We start from the raw sequence: 14,399 nt of genomic DNA on the forward strand, positions 1-14,399 counted from the left end.
TAAACTGAGACCTTGAAAGGTAAAGGCCCAGCTCTGGCCTGTCTCTGGGAAACATCAGGTTCTGCCGCAATAAGCCAGGGCTTCCACAGAGTCTGCACAGGCATGGCTCATTTTGCCGGTCATCCGGTAGGTGCTGAGTGCATGTAGCAGGCCTTATTGGTGCCACCTGGGGAATGGCAGGCAGGCAGTGGGTACGGAATTTACCTCCCACACGTCTTGTCTCACTCTTCGGAACCATTGTGGAGCAAAGCATTTTAAGATTCTCAGGCAAAAAGAAAGTCCCGGGGTTCCAGGTAAGTGGGCCTGTTTCCATAGTAATTTGGAAACTTCTGTCTCTAACCGGCCAATCAAGAGCCGTCAGGTTCAAAGGGTATCGTCCCCCGCCACCGGGGCGCGGGGCTTCCTGGGAAATGGAGTTCTATTTGGTAATTTCTTCTCTTCGTTTTCGTTGCTGAACTACAAAGTCCAGAATTTTCGCTCACGTGTTTAGGGGCGGGTTCTCAGGTAGCCAATGGGCAGTCAGAAGCAGCCGGGGCCCGGATGCTTAAGGCGGGCTGTAGAGGAGGAGAAGGCCGTGATTGGGTGGCTTTGGCCAGACTCTGCGGGAGTATTGAGTTCTCTAAGGCTTGCGGAACAAGGGTGACTGCGCTGTGCCGGGAGAGCGTGCAGGTTAGGCGTTCATCGTTACCGAGCAGGAGGTAAGCGCGGAGGCCCGAAGCGGCCCCACCACGTGGGGCGTCACTAGCCTCTGTGTTGGGCCCGGCTCGCGGGAAGCCCCAGTCAGTAGGAGAGACGGGCAAAGGCCCCGTTACGGGCCTGCGTGTGTTCGCTAACGGAGGCAGCGTGAAACGCGGAGAGAACCCAGGCCCGGCGCCGGTAGGGAAACCTTGCCGGGGGGGAAGGTGCTGTCTGAGCTGAGACCTGAAGACGGAGGGACGTTTGGGGATGGCGGTGGTGTGGTGGAATGGCTTGCGCAAAGGCAACGATGAGAAATAGCCTGGTGTGTGAATGACCTGCAGGTGGTTGGTGTTGGTGGAAATCTTACTGAAAGTGCTGTGTGAATTAGATTGTGGAAGATTTTGTTGGCTCTTTAAGGAGTTTGGACTTTGTCCTGAGGGCAGTGAGGAGCCACGGAGGGTTTTCCAGAAGGGAAGGGGCCCAATTTGCTGCCAGCTGGGAATAGATTGACGGGGAAAAGACTAGGGTCTGGGAGCCCAGGATGGCAGCTGTGGTATCCTAGGCAAGAGATGTCGGGGATGGAGCAGGGCAGGGGCCTTGGATGGGAGGGGAGGATGAGTGTCGGTGGGGGAGACTTCCAGAAGGCTGAGTTCACAGGCTGTGTGGGAGAGGGAGGCAAAGACGGGCGCGAAAGGAATCTCTCCAGCACTGTGGGACGGTGCCTGACATATCAAAAATGATTATAAAACTTTTTTTGAATGAACGGTCATAGGAAGCAGGTACTACTATGATCTCTCTTTTGCAAATAAGATTACTAATGGTAGAGAAAATTAAGTAACTTGCCCAGGATCACATGGCTAGGAAGTGGAGGGCTCAGGATTTGTGTGTGACTATTGACTTAGCAAGGTGCAGGATGAACCTCAAGACATCAGCAGGAGTCAAATCATGTGGGTCCTGTGAGGAATTTGTGATGAGCATGGAAATATATATTCCCAATTTCTATTTCTAGCCCAGAACCCCTCTCCTGGCCTGTTGACTGACTGCCAACATGATAATCTCCTCCTGGATATCTAGAGATACTGAGAGTAATCTTTGCGAAATTGAACTCCTGGTTTTTTCCCAAAAACGTGTACCTCCCACATTCTCACTAAATGCCACCTCCATTCTTGTAGTTCTTCAGACCAAAAGCTTGGGAGTTGTCCTTAGTTCCCCTCTTTGTCTTTTATCCATGTCTGGTCCATCAGCAAATACCTTCAAAGTATATTCAGAATCGGACCATTTCTTCCCACCTCCACTCCTGTCACCCTGGCCCTGTCCACCCTTATCTCCTGCCTAGACCTCAGTGGTCTATTTGCTCCCCACTGTCTGTTTCTCACATGCAGCCAAAGGGACACTGTGGACACCTGGGTCTGGTCACATCCCTCCCCTGCTCGGTACCCTGTGGCTCCATCTCACAAAGTAAATGCCACGTTCCTCTCCATGGCCCGCAAGGCCCTGCATTATCTGTCCCTGTTGCCTGTCTGACATCATCTACTCCCTTCTTGTTCCCTCTGTTCCAGCCACACTGGCCTCAGGGCCTCTGCACTTGCTGTTCTCTTTATGTTGAACATTCTTCTCCCGAATAGTCAAGGCTCACCACCATCTCCTTTAGGTCTTTACTCAGATGTTACTTTCTCCTTGAGATCTTTCCTGACCACCCTTCTAGAATGGTGCCACAAATATTTGTATCTGGGCTTCCCTGGTGGCGCAGTGGTTAAGAATCCACCTGCCAATGCAGGGGACACGGGTTCGAGCCCTGGTCCGGGAAGATCCCACGTGCTGCGGAGCAGCTAAGCCCGTGCGCCACAACTAGAGGCCCGCGCGCCTAGAGCCTGTGCCCTGAAACAAGAAAAGCCAATGCAGTGAGAAGCCCGCGCACCACAAGAGCAGCCCCTGCTCGCTGCAACTAGAGAAAGCCCGCACACAGCAACAAAGATCCAACGCAGCCAAAAATAAACTTATTTAAAAAAAATTCATATCTGTCTTCCCTTTAACTTTTTCCTTAGCATTAATCATATCACTGCTTAACACGGTGCATAATTTATTTATCTTGTTTATTGTCTGTCTCCCCCCCCACCCCCGTAGTAGATCATGAGCTTCATGAGGGCAGGAGCTTTTGTCTACTCCATGCTTTATGTCTAACACCTAGAAGAGCTCTTGACATGTAGTACAGGCTCAATAACTATTTACTGAATGAATGGATGGATGATTTCAGTAGTACAGTTCCTGATCCTAGCATTCTAGGGACTCTGTTGATCCCCTATGCACAGAACCTTAAGGGGCTGCCTTAACGTTTTCTGAGGTCTCAGACATTCGACAAACATTTCATCTTGCCTCTGCTTTGTGCTCAGGATTGAGGATACAGCAGAGAACAAAGCAGTTTCCCTGTCCCCAGAGAGCTCACAGTCTCCGGGGTGGAGGTTCAGATTGTCAACTTCTCACGCAAATATGAAATTACAAAGAAAGGTAGAGTGTCATAAGAGCACTTGACAGAAAGTCTAATCTGGACGCTAGGAAGTGAGGTTTGAGGTGATGGGGTAGGCATTAACTCTGTTAAGAGGTAAGTGTGTGTGTGGTGCTGGGAACCTAGAGGCTGAGGGGGAGCAAGAGGCCAGACCATGTGGATCCTGTAAGGAGTTTGTGTCCTTACCCCCACGTGCAGTGGGAAGTTGTAGAAGAATTTTTTTTTTGTTTTTTTTTTTGGCCTCTCCACGCAGCTTCCTGGAATTCCCAGGGAAGTTGTAGAAGAATTTTAAACAGTGGAAGCAGGCATGGTCAGCTACGAGTGTTAAAAACTCCCTCAGGCTGTTGTGTGGGGAATTGGCTATTGTGTGGGGATTGAGGATTGAAGTAGACAGACCAGTGAGGAGGCTGTTACCATGAGATTAAAATGGCTGCTATTAAAGGCGGCCACGTGTTCTTTCCTGTTTCTCCCTTGAAGAGGTGGAGTCTCCTCCTCCCTTTTTATCTGGGCTGGTCTGTGAGTTGTTTTGACCCACAGAATGCAGTAGAAGTGATGCTCTGCTGGTTGGGAAGCCTGGGCCTTAAGAGGCCTGGCAGCTGTGCTTTTTTACTCTCTTGGAGCCCTGGGCTACCGCAGAAAGAAGTCCAGCTCCCCCAGTGGAGAGAGACGTGGAAAGAGAGAGGCCCAGTCATCCCCCAGCTCTTCCACCGTTTTAGCCGATGTGCTAAATCACACATGAGTGATGCCATCTCAGATAGTCTAGCCCAGCTCCCAGCTGACACCATGTGGCGTTGAGACGAGCCATCCTGAGTCAGAGCCTCGTCCAAACTACAGAATCAGAAGCAAATAAGTGGTTGCTATTTTAAGCCACTGTGTTTTGAGGATGCCTTGTTACCCAGCAATAGCTAACTGAAACAAACAAATATTTTTTGAGATCTTACCATCTTATGTATTAGCTCATTTAATCCTCATTAGTCATTCTATGTGGTAATATTATTATTGCCTTTATATGTATGAGGGAACCAGGGCACAGAGAAGTTAGTGGAGTGCTAGCAAGATACCTGACACATAGTAAGTGCTGAGCGTGTGACAGCTGTTAGGAGCAGCACGTTCATCAGCCTTAAAATTTCCATAATTGTTAAAGAAGTGATAGTAAAAGGAGTTAGAGCGTTATTAACCTAGTTACTAGTGGTGTGATTTTAAATAAGTGACTTCACCTTTCTGAGGTTCCATTTCTTCACTGTAAAATGGAAATTATAATACTCTTCATCTCAGAGGACTACTGTGAGGAGCACAGGGTCTGACGGGGGGCAAACATCTAATATACAGCAGGGATGCTAATTACTACAAAGCATGCATCCAAGTGTGTTGTGGCCACAAGGATGAAGCTATTTTCTTGGAAGGCCTAGTGGAGAAACAGAAAGGCATCAGGTCCTTGGTGATGTTGTCAAGTGCTGGATCAGGCTTCACCTGAAATGAGTTACTTCAGGACTTTCTTATTAGGGAATCCAATAAATCTTTTTTTTTTTTTTAATCATTTAAGCCCAGTTGAATTGGGCTTTCTGTTACTTGGAACCAACATCCTGATTCCTGGGTTCTGTTATTTGTTGATTCATCAGATATGGAATACTGTTTAAAGTACTGTTTTAGGTGCTGGTATTATAATGGTGAACAAGACCCTCAAAAGCCCTGTCCTTGTGGAACTTACGTTCTAGTGGGGAAGGTAGATGATTTTTTTTTTAAATAAATTTTTTTATTTTATTTAATTTATTTATTTATTTATTTGTACACGGGCCTCTCACTGTTGTGGCCTCTCCCATTGCGGAGCACAGGCTCCGGACGCACAGGCTCAGCGGCCATGGCTCACGGGCCCAGCCGCTCCGCGGCATGTGGGATCTTCCCGGACCGGGGCACGAACCCGTGTCCCCTGCATCGGCAGGCGGACTCTCAACCACTGCGCCACCAGGGAAGCCCTATTTTATTTTTGTATGCGTTGGGTCTTCGTTGCTGTGTGCGGGCTTTCTCTCGTTGCGGCGAGCGGGGGCTGCTCTTCATTGCGGTGCGCAGGCTTCTCATTGCAATGGCTTCTCTTGTTGTAGAGCACGGGCTCTAGGTGCTCAGGCTTCAGTAGTTGTGGCTCGTGGGCTCAGTAGTTGTGGCTCGTGGGCTCCAGGGTGCAGGCTCAGTAGTTGTGGCTTGCGGGCTTAGTTGCTCTGCGGCATGTGGGATCTTCCCAGACCAGGGCTCGAACCCGTGTCCCGTGCATTGGCAGGCAGATTCTTAACCACTGCGCCACCAGGGAAGCCCCAAAGGTAGATGATTTTTAAAGATTAATATTAGTGATATGAGCTATGAAGACTGAGGGCAGGGATAGAGAGTGACAAGAGCTGCTGTTTTAGGTGGAGGGGTTCAATAAGATATCCTTGAGGAAATGTTATTGGAGGAGGGACCTGACAAAAAAGGAGGAAGCCAGCTATGCACCTGTTTTGGGAAGAAGGACATTCCAGCTGGAAAAAACAGCAAGTTCAAAGGCCCTGAGGTGTGCTCGGTGTGTGGGAGGAGCAGAAAGGAGTGAACTGGACCAGACTGAGCCCGTTGAGCAGGAAGGAGATGAGGGCAAGGGGGCATGCAGGGCTGGATGGGCCTTGGGAAGGGCTTGAATTTGATTGGCAGTGAGATGGGAAGCAGTTGGAGCATCCTGAGCTGAAGAGTGATGTGATCTCACGTCCTAATGGGATTCCTCTGGCTGCCATGTGGGCACCAAGGTGGACGCAGGGCTCCAGCGAGGAGGCTGCTGCACTAGTGCAGCTGAGAGACGATGGTGGCTTGGCCGGCGTGGTATCAGTGGAAGTGGGCAGATGTGGTTGGTTTGGGGGTGTAATTTGAAGGAAGGAGTGGGCAGGACTTAGGTGTGGGGGGAGAAAGGGGAGTCAACGACTGTAAGATTTTTAGCCTGAGCTGTGGGGCGGGGGCTGAGGGAGCCTGTGGACATGGTAAGCATCCCAGCGGGATGAGCATCACCACGATACAGGAGTCTGGCATCCAGGGGCAAGTTCTGGGCTGGAGATATAAACTTGGGAGCCGTTGGCATTTTCATGGTAGTGAGGCCCAGGATGAGATCACTAAGGAAGGGAGCATGAATGGAACCGAGGTCTGGGCGTGGGAACAGCGAGCTCTGTGAGGAGGTTACTGCAGTCTTCTAGGCGAGAGATGACAGTGGCCCGGACCAGGGCATAGGCAGGCGTGAGCGGTCGTCTGGATGCATTTTGAAGGCAGAACCCACAATGGATTGGTTGCGGGTGATGACAGAGAAATGGACCAGGGCCTCCTGAGAACAGAATAGAGTCAGAACGTGGGGCAGCGACTCTGCTTCCCTCCTTCCCCAGGCCCTGTGGTCTCTGCTGCTGTTTGCATCTGCTGCTTCCTCTGTTTGCAGGCAGCTGCGGTGCCCCACAGCCCTTCTGTCCCCATTCCAAATTCCCCCAGACAGAACTTGGATTGCTGGCGTCCAGCATCCAATCTTGCTCAACCCACTGTAGCTGGAGGATTCCTACAGTGCTGTCTGTCTGCTGGGAAGGGCTGTGGACTGGGCGGTCACCTCACACATTCACACGGTATCCCTGATAGTTGGTGTATTATGGGCAGGCGTTGGGCGTGATTTGACCCTGTTTTGGTAGGTGGGTGGGACAGACCATTTACATAGCCTTAGACTCGTCCTGGGTTGGGTGATGGGGCAGGGGAAGCCAGGAAGGTGGGGTCCGGCAGGCTCTGGCTCAGAAGGGTTAGGGTCGGCTTGGGAAGGTGGTGGGGATCCAGCACAGCTGCCACCTGTGGGTGCTCCCACAGTAAGGGACACACAGCGATGACTGAAACAGCCTCCATGCTGCCCTCACAGAGCACACATCGTGGGGGGACAACCCCTTACCAGATGGGGTCAGGGCGGGAAGGGGGAGCCCAGAGGAAGCACCTGACCTAGTTGAAGGTATCAGGGAGGACTTCCTGGCGTAGAGACCCCATGAGATGAGACCTGAAGAGTCAGATGAAGGGAGTTAGGGACTCTGCTGGTGACTGCTTGTAGCCCAGTTAGTAGATACTTTAAAATTTTTTTTTATATAACTTTAGATTTACAGAAAAGTTGCAAAGATTGTACAGAGACCTCCCATATACCTGACACTCAGCGTCCTCTAATGTTAGCATCTTACTTAATTGCAGTACCTTTGTCAAAACTAAGAAATGGATGTTGATTAGTATCCTACTACTGAAACTCCCGACTTTGTTCATATTCCGCCCATTTTCCCACTAATGTTCTGTCTCCGTTCCAGGATGCAATCCAGGGTACCCTGTTGCGTTTACTCGTCCTGTCTCCTTGGTCTCCTCCAGTCTGTGACAGTTTCTCAGTCTTTGTTTTCCTTGACCTTGACAGTTTTGAGGAGCACCGGTCAGGTATTTTGTAGAATGTCCCTCAGTCTGGGATTGTCTAAATGTTTTTCTCATGGTTAGACCGGGATTGTACGTTTGGGGAAGAATATCACTCAGGTGATGGTAACCCGGATCACTTCGTTACAGCCGTGTCCGCCAGGTTTCTCAGCTGTAACCTGACAGGTTTTCCCTTCCCTTACGCTGTTTAGAAGCAGGTCACAGAATCCAGCCCGTAAGCTCCAGTTCCTGGAGGGAAAATATGAAAGAATTTGTGTTCATATTGTCAGAACCACTACAGTAACTGATAAACACGGGAAGATCCTTTGAGGCTGTGCAAATGTCCTATTTCTCCTCAAAGTTCCACCAATTTTGGCATTCATCTGTGGACCGTGCCTGCAGAAATCATTACTGTGGTGTGTTCTAATGACACTTTTCTATTTTCCTCATTTCTCCTACATTAATTACTGGGAATTCTTCTGTAGGAAGGTTTGTCCCTTCTACCCCATTTATTTTATTTCTACAATCATTAATTTATATCAGTATGGACTCATGGGTATTTATTTTATTCTTTGGGTATAACCCAATACTATCATAATTAACTTTTCCACTCAAATTGTTCAGTTTTGGCCCTAGGGACTCTTTGAGTTTGGCTCTGTATTCTTTATTCTTTTTTTTCCTTGAGCACTTCCTTACATTTTGGCACTGTGAGATGCTCCAGGCTTACGTTGCATTTTCCTTGCCCCAGCCCTAGAATCAGCCCCTTTCCAGGGAGCCCTGGTTCCTTTGATAGAGAATGGTATGAGACACCAAGGTCTGGACACTGAGTGTGGTCATTGCTGCTGAGGTTTCCTATTTCTAGTCCCTCTCAGCTGACAGAGCTGGGGAAAATGTATGTGTACAAACCCATGTATACACACGTCTATACTTCTGTGTGTGTGTGTGTATGTATAGATATAGCTATCTGTGCATAAAAATATACCTCAGTCCGTACTGCTATCTCTGACTAATCCAGCTCCAGAGGGTTCGTTCTCACCTTCCCCCCTCGTTTTCTTTGTTAACGTCTTTCTCTGGCAATGAGAAACGGGGCTCAGCGGGCACTTTTTGGTGTTCATCTTATGGGCCATCTTGGCAAGAACTGGCAGTGTTGGCCATGCCCACCTTCCGTAAGGATACTCTTTCCTGGGTTTCTGTGACAGTCCTGTCCCCTGGTTTTTCTCCTGTGTCTTGCTTCTTTGCAAGAAGTTCTGTTTTCGCTGACCTCTTAACTCTGGCGGGCTCTTCTCCCCTTCCACCCCGGGCCATCTTACCCTCTTCTGTGGTCTGTTTCCTGTCTCTGTGCTGATGATGTCCACTCTCTGCCCTTAGCCCCACCTCCTCCCTGGGCCCCAGACCTCAGGGTCCTGAGGCCTCAAGAAGCCCTCTCTCCCCATCCTGCCCTCAGGCCGGGTGACCCCTGAGCCCGTAATACTCACCGTGTCCCACATTGCAGACCTGCTCCTCCTCTTGGTCCCTATCTTAGGGGTGGTTCCTCCACACCCCAGGCTCCCAGAGAGAGCCCGGGGCTGCATCCTTGATGCCTCCCTCCCCATCCCCACCCTGCAGCCCAACCCATCATCCTCCAGAGCTTGACCACTAGGACTCCTGGACGCTTCTCCCACCTGCCCCTTCTCACCTTTCATGGCCCTGCCTCGGTCTAACCCTGTCCTCTCCCACCTTGTCTCTGCCTGGCCTCCCATCTCACTGTTTAACCCCCCTCCCACTTGACAGCTGAGGGATTTTTGTGAAAGAGAACTGATCATGCCCTCCTGCTTGAAGCCTTTCCATGTTTCTCCAGAGTCCTTAGGACCCAGTCCTAACTCCTTAGACTAATGCTGAAGACTTGGTGTGATCTGGTCTCTGACTGTCGCTCAGCCTGTCTCCCTGACCACCTGAGCTGCAGACACACTGAACTTCCTCTCTTCCCTTGGGCATGGCCGGTGTTCTCACCTGGGCCTCGGCACGGACCCTCTCTTGGCCCCAGCAACCTTCAGCCCAGCCATTGCTGCCCAATCCACATACCTCCCACTTTCTTCCCACTCATATTACCTTGAAACACTCCCAGACATCATCTGGAAAGATGATGAACAGGATGTAACCAGTGGTCATTTCTGAGTGTTGGAAGTAGGGGAGTTGCAAAATTTTTTTACAACAAACACGTTTTCGCTGACTACTAACATAACACAGCAAGAGCTGTTGTGGGAGAGAGAGTTAACTAAACAAGAAAAAGGTCACATGCTGTTTGAGCCTAAGAGGAAGAGACCTCTCAATCATTTGTGTTACCTACAGAATCCTGCCAGGCAGGAGGAGGACAGAGGTGTGTTTCTCAAGCACACTGTACAGTCACCCCAGACCGGACTTCGGAGGAGTGCCTGCAAGATTCCTTTTGAAATCACATCAACTTAGGGAACTTTCTACTGTCAATTTTCACAGTTATCATTATAGACAGGACTTATGTCATTTAGACGGTGTTTGACAAGCATTTGGAACAACTGACTTGTAGAAAAGGACTTTGTACGTCTAAAGGAAGGTTACTAAAGTACGTTGGTGTTGGGAGAATTCTTGTCTTATCCTCCGATATCAGTGAATTCTGTGTAAAGGAACTATGGGTGCATCTGCTTTGAGACCTTTTGCGGCTTCACATCTGGCTGGCACGTGCTGCCCACGCTGACATGGCGCTGCTTCATGCCAGGCACCAGTGTACACCCTTTGCATGTATGAACTCAGTAATAACCTCACATGGCCCTTAGGAGGCAGCTGCTGTCATTATCCCGGTTTTTCAGTGAGGCGTTTAGAGTTTAACTCAGTTGCTTCAGGTTCCAGAGCTAGTAAGTGGCAGGACTGGGATTTGAACCCAGGAATACCGTTGGTTCTGTTTGTGCCTTCAACCCCCTTCCTCCTGGACCTGGACTCCATTCTTAAAGGAGAAGCTCAGGTTCCTTCTTTTGTTGTTGTTTTTTGTTTTTTGGCCTCGCGGCATGGCTAACAAGATCTTAGTTCCCCGATCAGGGATTGAACCCCGGGCCCTCCGCCGTGAAAGCCCGCAGTCCTAACCACTAGACCTCCAGGGAGGTCCCTGATATGTTCACAGTTCTGAATACTGCAATTTCTTCTGTTCAGAAGAGGTTAAATGACTTTCTTTTCTGGTTGCCAAAAATCTGTTTTCAACATCCCCAATTACTTGCAAAGAGAAACACTTTTAACTTTTTCTTTTTAAGGGAAAATTTCAAACATGCACAAAAGCAGAGAGAAAAGTCTAATGAACACCCATCACCCAGCTTCAGCAGTTAACCAGCATGCGGCCATTCTTGTTCCATCCATATTCTGCACCTTTTCCTCCCCTGCTCAGTTAATTTTAAAGCAAATCCAGGTATGTTTTATTAAAAGACATTGCCTTGGGCTTCCCTGGTGGCGCAGTGATTGAGAGTCCGCCTGCCGATGCAGGGGACGCGGGTTCGTGCCGCGGTCCGGGAAGATCCCACATGCCGCGGAGTGGCTGGGCCTGTGAGCCATGGCTGCTGAGCCTGCGCGTCCGGAGCCTGTGCTCCGCAACGGGAGAGGCCACAGCAGTGAGAGGCCCGCGTACCGCAAAATAAATAAATAAAATAAAAGACCTTGCCTTTAAAGAAAAGGGGACCCACAGTTCCCTGCCCCAAGTCCTCCCCCTTCTGGCAAACTGTACACCTTCCTGATTCTCTCTTCCCTCTCCCCTCATTTTCCAAACGCAGACACACCTGTGCAGGATGTGATCCTATCACTGGCTCCGCCCCTGGCTCCGCCCCTGGCGCTCCCGTTTCCTGAAACCCTACCGCGCCGGGCATTTCTCCACGTGGCCCTGAAGCCTGAAAACGGCCCTAGTGACCGTGGATGGCTGGTGCTGCCTGGCAGGCCCACCCCTTCAGAGGGACATTTAATCTACGTGTGGCTTTCTGCCGTGATAGTGGCCTCTTCCTCATTTGGGTTATTTTCTGGATGCCCCCTCCACTCAAGCCAGGTCAGGCCTCCTGTAACACCCCTTGCACTCTGTAACTTCAAGCACATTATGTTTAACATAGTCGAAATGAAACAGGGATTTGGGTACTTATCTGTTAATTGCCTGGGAGCTCCACGACTCAGGTCTGTCTTGGAGACCTGAGCATCACCCAGCACAGGGCCTGGCACACAGTAGGCGCTCAGTAACAGGGATGAATGAATGATTGCCAAGGTCAATATCTGGGCGTTTATCAGGAGGGCAATAGGAAGCCACAGAAGTGTTTTAGGCAGAACTGGACCCATTTTTCTCAAACTAATGTACATATAAATCCCGTGAGATCTTGTTAAAATGCAGATTCTGAGTCAGTGGGTCTGGGGAGGGGCCTGAGGTTCTGCATTCCTAACAAGCTCCCAAATGATGCCAATGCTTTGAGTCACAAGGCTCTTGCTGTGCTGTTCAGTAAGGCAGCCACCAGCCACGTGTGGCTGTTGAGGATTTGAACTGTGGCTGGTGTGACCTGCTGTGTGTTCTAAGTGTAAAATACCAGCCAGATTTCAAAGACTTAGCACAAGAAAGAGACTGTAAAATATCTCGTTAATAGTTTTTATATTGATCTCATGTTAACATGGTAATATTTTGGATCTATCAGGTTAAATAAAATGTTATTAAAATTCATTTTACCTGGTTTTGGTTTTTAATGTGGCTACTAGAAAATTTTAAATTACATCTGTGGTTCTCATTATGTTTCTCCTCTTTCTCACCTCTAACATTTGTACATGCTTTTCCCTCGTTTTGAAGCACCCCCCCCTTCTCCCTACCTCCTCTTCACAACTAATCACACACATCTTTCAGGTCTCAAGATGTCTCCTCCTCCAGAAAGCCCCCTTGATCCCCCAGGGTGGGTCAGGTATCCGTTTTGGGCTTCTGCTCTCTGGGTTTCCCCCATCCCAGCCCTGACCATCTGTGATGTCAGCATCTAAACGTCTGTCTCCCGGAGATTGGAGACAGGATGGCGGAGGAGAAGGACTTGAGCTCACGAAAACATCAAATCACAACTAACTGCTGAACAACCATCAACAAAAAAAGACTGGAACCTACCAGCAAAGATATTCTACGTCCAAAGACAAAGAAGAAGCCACAAGGAGACAGTAGGAGGGACACTTTCACGATATAAATGTCTGTCTCCCTCTTTAGAAAGATAAATCCATGAGGATGGGGACAAAGTCTCTTCTGGTCACCACTTTTATCTCCAGAACCTGGCACAGAGTCAGTAATATCCATTAGCTGAATTAAGAAACGACAAGATGTGGGTCGTGCGCACCTGTAACTCTTGAACTGGACCATGAAGCCCGCTTTCGAGGTCTTGTTTAATGTGCCCTGACATCAGTGCAGCATTCTGAACTGCTTTAACTTTTACTGGGTGTACAGTAGACATGCTGTGAATCTCATCAGCACATGCACCAGGCAAGGTGTCCAAGAAAGTACGTAATAGCACTGACGGCAAAACATCGGAAACAAACCTGATGTCCACCAAAAGAAGAATGGATGAATTGTATCTTCACACAGTGGAACATTATGCAGCAATGAAAAGGAAGGAACTACAGGTGCGCAAGAAAAATAATGTGTGAAAGGAGCAAAATTCAGAAGATTTCATATAGGATGATACTATTTTATAAAGCTCAAAACCAAGCACACAGAAACATTGTTTAGGCATTTGAAAATATGTGATAAAACTGTATCTTAAAATAGCAAGGGGGAGAGGGAATCTTTTGGGATTGGTTGTACTGTGCAGTTAAAATGGGTATATTTTATTGTGCATAAATTATACCTCAGTAAAGCTGAGTTAAAAAGGAGAGTGGGCAGAACAGACTCCCTGTTGTGCCTCTGGATATACTGTGTAAGGAGGTGATGCTGGGGGCATATGCCACCATATGGTGACTCACCTACCTGTCATGCTGAGGAGGTCAGGCAGAAGAAAGGACCTGAGCCACTTAATCACTGAGCCAGGTAAGGGACATTGCTTTCTGTGCTATGTCTCCAGTTCCAGTTCCATGCCCGGTGATTATTTGGAGCTCAATAAATATAGGTACTTTTAAGTAAAATTCTTTTGGAAGTAAAATACAATTTTCTTAACTGTTTGAATTTAACAACCCCAAAACACCCTGCCTCTGGAGTGCTTGCTGTGTGAAGTAACGCATTTCCTTCTGATTCAGGCCCTTTTGACTTGGATCCTCTTATCTGTAGCCAAACACATCTTAACTGGTGACCGCGTGGTGAGTGAGTTAACTGCTAACATCTTAGGGGTGTTAAAAAACAAAATTTATGGGGTGTGGGGTGGAAGGGAGGCTCAAGAGGGAGGGGATGTGTGTATACATATAGCTGATCCACTTTGTTCTACAGCAGAAACTAACCCAACGTTGTAAAGCAGCTATGCTCCAATTAAAAAAAAAAAAAAAGACTTAAAAAAATATCCCTGGGTAAATTGAAATCTAATTGGCACTATTTAAAAATTCATGAATTGGGCAGCATTCTATACGGCAGACAGATATTCCTGGAAGTTACACAACATGGAAGGCTTTTATAGTAAGGAGGATGGGACAAGGAAACGAAGTTATCAGCAAGGAAAAAATGAAAGTTCATTGGTGGAAAACAAAAGTTCAGGTGACAGTGGCTTCTCACTGCCTGAACTGTGGTGTCTTCCATTGGCTGGGCTTGTTGCAAGACAAGAAGGAAGTCTTCCTTCCCCCTGCTAGGGTAGTAAAGTAGTTGTGCTTCCTGTTTGGGAGTGCA

At 48.6% G+C, this 14,399-nt stretch overlaps 1 long non-coding RNA gene across 1 annotated transcript in view; it reads right to left on the reverse strand.

Moving 5' to 3' along the window:
• Positions 1-7,132: 7,132 nt before the first annotated feature.
• Positions 7,133-14,399, reverse strand: part of LOC137214690 (uncharacterized) — a 41,367-nt gene continuing 34,100 nt past the window's right edge. Inside the window, exon 3 of the long non-coding RNA XR_010939003.1 lies at positions 7,133-7,846. This is a non-coding gene — a long non-coding RNA (uncharacterized lncRNA). The remainder of the gene's footprint in view (positions 7,847-14,399) is intronic.

Source organism: Pseudorca crassidens, chromosome 20 (genome assembly GCF_039906515.1).
Source record: "Pseudorca crassidens isolate mPseCra1 chromosome 20, mPseCra1.hap1, whole genome shotgun sequence".
Lineage (NCBI taxonomy): Eukaryota > Metazoa > Chordata > Mammalia > Artiodactyla > Delphinidae > Pseudorca > Pseudorca crassidens.